Here is a 5,712-nt window from a genome sequence, read left to right as displayed (position 1 = left end):
GATGCCTTGTGCCGTGTGATAGAAGTGTAAAATATGAAACTGTCATTCCTTGGGCTCTAAAGAATTACCATATAATCCAGCAGTTCCACTTGTGAACGTATAGACAAAAGACTGGAAAACGGGTCCTCATAAAGATGTTTCTTCACAGCTTGGGGACTCTTATGGAAAAGTAAATGGGAGGCTTACAGGTCCCAAAAAGGGTAGAAACTTCAGAGGAAGACCAACAGATTCAACTAACCTGGACCCTTGGCTCTCTCAGAGACTGAACCACCAACCAAAGAGCACACATGAGCTGGACCTAGGCCTCCCCACTTATATGGAGCAGATGGGCAGCTTGGTCTTGGTGTGGATACCAAACAACTGGAGTGCGGTCTATCCGAAAAGCTGCTGCCTGTATATGCGATATGTTCTTTAAGCTGGGCTGCCTGGTCTGGCCTCAGTGGGAGAGGATGTGCCTAGCCCCACAAAGACTTGATGTGCCAGGGTTGAGGGGTACTCAGGGGGTCCCACGCTCTCATCTGCTCCTTCACTCAGATCAGCACCATCCAAGAGAGCCCAAGAGGGGAAGCAACAGAAGTGTGCATGGATGGATGAGTGATAAATGTGCTTTGCATACAGTGGAATATTAGTCAGCCTTGGTAAAGGAAGCAGGTTCTGGCACATGATGAAGCATGGATGACCTGTAAGGAGAAATCAAGTGTGGTTCCAGTTGTACAAGGTGTTTCTATTAGTCAGATTTCTAGAACCAAAGTTAGGGAGTCTGGGAAGAGGAAAAATGAGCCACAGTTTAATGGGATGCACTGTCAATGTTGCAAGAGGAAACAAGTTCTGGAGATGAGCTGTTCAACAATGTAAATGTAAATAACCTTACTGGACTATACACCTGGAGAAGGAAAGATAACAAAATTGCTGTCACATGTCACTGAGCACAATCGAGTGTTATAATTTTCAATGCCTGTACCTATAAAGTTGGCTTCATACTCAGTCCTATGTGGGATGTTTTTGATAAATCCCTCACCTCAGGCGCAAGGATCTCTCTATGCCAAAGAGGAGGCAGGGAGATTGTAAGAGCCAGAGGGGATGGATGACGCCAGGGAAACAGTGTCTTTCAGACACAGCAGGGCTGGTGCACATATGAACTCACAGGACCTACAGGATCTGCACAACCTAAACCAGATGGTCCCAGCACTGAGAAAGGGCCAAGGCTCCCACACATAATCAAGAAGCTAACTGCAATTCACACCCACTGACAAAGGGAAAATCAGTTTTCTCCAATGGTATCTCAACCAGACTTCAGGACAGACCCCATGGCCAGGAACAGTTGGCCAACACAGAATGAACTCACTGGTATTTTTGCTGACTTTATGTCTCATTTTGCTTTGTTTTAGCTTTCTCTCTCTCTCTCTCTCTCTCTCTCTCTCTCTCTCTCTCTCTCTCTCTCTCTCTCTCGTCTTTTGCTTGTTTGTTATTGGATTGGATTTTGAGTTGTTTCTTTTCCTCGTTCTTATACAATACATCCCAACAGCAGCCTCCTCTCCCTCCCTCTCTCCCAACTACACACCTCCCCTCTTCCCCGGATCCTCTCTCATTTCCCTTCAGAAAAGAGCAAGACTCCTGTGTATATCAACCAAACTTGAGACATTAAAATGCAATAAGGCTCAGCACAGATTCTCCTATCAAGGCTGGACAAAGCCATCCAGTAGAGGGAAAAGATTGCATGAGCAGGCAAAGGAGTCAGAGAAATCCAGTAGAGGGAAAAGATTGCATGAGCAGGCAAAGGAGTCAGAGAAAGCTCCACTCCCATTGTTAGGAGTTCAACAAAAACCTCAAGCTAAAGAACAACAGCATGTATTCAGAGGGCCTGGTGCAGATTCATGCAGGTTCTGTGGTTGTCACTTCAGTCTCTGTGAGCCCCTATGAGCCCTGCTTAGTTGATTCTGCGAGCCATGTTCTCTGGGTGTCCACAACCCCTCTGGCTCCTAAATCCTTCCTCTTCCTCTTCTGTAGGGTACCCTGAGCTCTGCCTAATATTTGGCTGTGTGTCTCTGATCTGCTCCCATTAGGAATCATTTCATTGCTGTTGCTGCTGCTGCTACTCTTGTTGTTGCTGCTGCTGCTGTTTTGTCAGTCTTATCTGATTCTACCCTAGATCTCTGAGACATCCAGCTTCCAGATCTTGGCCATCTAGGCAATATCAGGCATGGACTCCCTCTAGTGGTTGTAGGTCTCAGGTTAAACCAGTCATTGGTTGGCCACTCCCACAAGTTCTGAGCCACCATTGCTCCAGCAAATCCTTCCAGTAGGGCAGGTTGTGGGTCATAGATTTTGTTGCTGGGTTGATGTTCCAGTCCCACCACTGGAAGCCTTGCCTAGTTACAGAAGATGACTGGCTCAGGCTCCATATCCACCACTACTAGGAGTCCTTGCTACAGTCAACCTCATATGTTCCAGGAAGTTTCCACTGCACTAAGTTCCCATATCACCCCCTAAATGCCCACCTACTTCAGTCAATTTCAGTCATCTCTCCTGTACTCTCTGCCTCTGTCCCTCCCTCCCCAACCTGATCCCTCCTGTTCCCATCCCTCTCACCCTTATCCACCATACACCCACAAAATCTATTCTATTTCCCCTTCCCTGGGAGATCCATGCTCCCCACTAGGCCTCTCATTTTTATCTAAATTTTTCTGGGTCTATGGATTGTAGTATGATTACCAATTACTTATCAACTAATATCCACTTATAAGTGACTACATATCATGTTTGTCTTTCTGGTTCTGGATAGCCTTGTTCAGATGGATTTTTTTTCTAGTTCCATCCATTTGCCTGAAAATTTCATGATGTCATTTTTTTCTAACAGATGAGTAATACTTCATTGTGTAAATATACACATTTTTTTATCCATTCTTTGGTTGAGACATTTAGGTTGTTTTCAGTTTCTGGCTATTATGAATAAAGCCACTATGAGCACAGTTGCACAAGTGTCCTGGTGGTAGGATGGGGAATCTTTTGAGTATATCCCCAAGAATGGTATAGCTGAATCTTGGGGTAGATCAATTCCCAATTTCCTGAGGAACTGCTATATTGATTTCCACAGTGATTGTACAAGTTTGTAAGTCCCATCAGCAGTGAAGAAGTCGTCCCCTTGCTCCACATCCTTGACATAATGAGTTGTCATTTTTTTTGTGGATTTTAGTCATTCTGACATGTGTAAGATGGAATCTTACATAAGCAAAGCTGGGTAGATGAGAAGAACTTGGGGGAACGGTCATGATAAAACTATACTATATAAAATTTTGAATTTAAAATAATAGTAAATAAAAAATCTACTTCATGGGGATCAATACCACATGAATATTTTTTATTTTTAAGAATTTCATCCACCATACTTCATCCCTCCTTAGAATGGGGAACAAAATACACATGTAAGGAGTTACAGAGACAAAGTTTGGAGCTGAGACAGAAGGAAGGACTATGCAGAGACTGCCTGGGGATCCATACCATAATCAGTCACCAAACGTAGACACTATGCATATGCCAGCAAGATTTTGCTGACATGACCCTGATATAGCTGTCTCTTGTGAGGCTATGCCAGTACCTGGCAAATACAGAAGTGGATGCACACAGTCATCTATTGGATAAAACACGGGGACCCCAATGGAGGAGCTAGAGAAAATACCCAAGGAGCTGAAGGGGTCTGTAACCCTATAGGAGGAACAGCAATATGAACTAACGAGTACCTCCTAAGCTCATGTCTCTAGCTGCATATGTAGCAGATGGCCTAATCTGACCCTCATTGGGAGAAGAGGCCCTTGGTCTTGCAAAGATTATATGCCCCAATACAGGGGAATGCCAGGGCCAGGAAGCAGGAGTGGGTGGGTTGGGGAGCAGGGCAGGGGAGGGTATAGGGGACTTTCGGGATAGCATTTGAATTGTAAATGAAGAAAATATCTAATAAAAAATTGTTAAAAAAAATAATTTCATCCACCTATACAATGTATTTTGATCATATTCTCTGCCTACTCCCCACTTCAATTCTGCCTATATCCCTTCTATGTTCCCCTCCTAACTTCATGCTCCCTTTTCTTATAATGACCCACTAGTATTGCACACACATATACATATATATGTACACACACACACATATATATGTACACACACACACACATATGGTGGCCATCCATAAAGAGTGGTCAACCTACCAGAGAGTAACATTTTATTATACTTTTGAGAATTTCATACACAGATACAATGAAATATTATACACACTATCCATTTTGCCCCTCCAACTTCCCTCAAAAGCCCTCTCCCACTCAACTTCATGTTGTCTTCTTCCTTTTTATTTTAATAACTCACTAACTCCAATCAGTGCTGTCCACATGTTTAAGAGTGTGAGACGTGGGAAGCCTACCAATGGCCACGCCCTCAAATCACAATAATTCTCCCTTCCAGAGAAGTTATCGTTTGACAGTAGCTCCTCAGTATAGACGAAAGGCTGGATGTAGAGAGCTGTGAGCAATTGCCATTACAGAATGGCGTTGGCCTCTGTTGTTCATAACTATAAACATTTAATGTGCGCAAGTGTAAGAGTGAATTCGNGCCAAGTCACGACCCATCCCGGGGTGTACTTTTGAAATTATGAGCAAGCAGCCAATCAGGTGCAGACACACCACATTAAGACATATATAAGCTGCACCATTTCTGGGGCTCGGGGTCTTCCTCANGATGAAGCAATAAAGCTTTGCCACAGAAGAATCCGGTTGTCCGAGTGTGTTCTTGCTGGCGAGATCTTAGCTCGGGACAAGTTTGGTGCCGAAACCCGGGAAAGCCATACCATCGTGCCGGCGCAGAGGAGACCCCCATTCACGGGGCGGATTTGAACTGTGGGTCGTAATTGGCTCTGCAAGGTACGTACGGTCCTGAATTGACTCTGGCGTTAGAAGCCTTTCTGATTGTTTTTGTCAGCCTTGTCCTTTTTCTTTTGCTGGTAAGGTCGTGTTTAAGAGATGAGGAATGTCAACAAATGGTTAAGGCAGGACAGAGGGTACTGGAGGAAGTTCAAGACAGTCTATCAGAAGCAGAGTGGAGGGAGAGAGCGCAGAGAAAAGGAGGTGCACCTAAGAAAAGAGGCCCTTCTGCGGACCTTGAGCCTGAAGAAGAGAGATACAAGGGAAAGGATGCCCTGGGAGAGAAGAGGAAAGAGAAAAATAAGGGAGAGAAGAAGAAAGTTGGGGTAAAAGAGACCCCTAAGAAGGGGAATTTTTATCTGCCATTAGATGATGAGTTTAACGGTCTAGGTTTTTATAGTTTAAAAATAAGAAAAAGGCAAGCGGAGGCAAAAGCCAGCTCGCAGAGCGCCAGCTCGCCGAGCAGCCTCTGGGTCCTAGTGCCCCTCCACCCGCTCCGCTCCGCTCCCCACAAACCCACTCTCCGTGCTCCGCTCCTCCGGGGAGCCCAGGAACGGGCGCATCGGGGGCGGGGCACGGCGGTCACGCCGCCCGTCCTGTGCCTGCACGAGTCACGTGGCCGCCCGCCACTCTCTTTGTGGGGAAGTGCTGTTTATCTCAGCTGCCGCCAAGCTCTGGCCGGTTCTGCTGCTCCTTGGCCAGCGCCCGGTGCGCCGCCCACTCATCCTGCTTGCACTCTGCCTCGGCTCTTTTTATCTCAGCTGCCGCCNTTAAGGCATGGAAAGCACTCTCTAGGAAAGGAGAGGCA

This window comes from Mus pahari, chromosome 4 (genome assembly GCF_900095145.1).
Source record: "Mus pahari chromosome 4, PAHARI_EIJ_v1.1, whole genome shotgun sequence".
NCBI classification, from domain to species: Eukaryota; Metazoa; Chordata; class Mammalia; order Rodentia; family Muridae; genus Mus; species Mus pahari.
Note: the sequence above shows the minus strand (reverse complement) of the source record.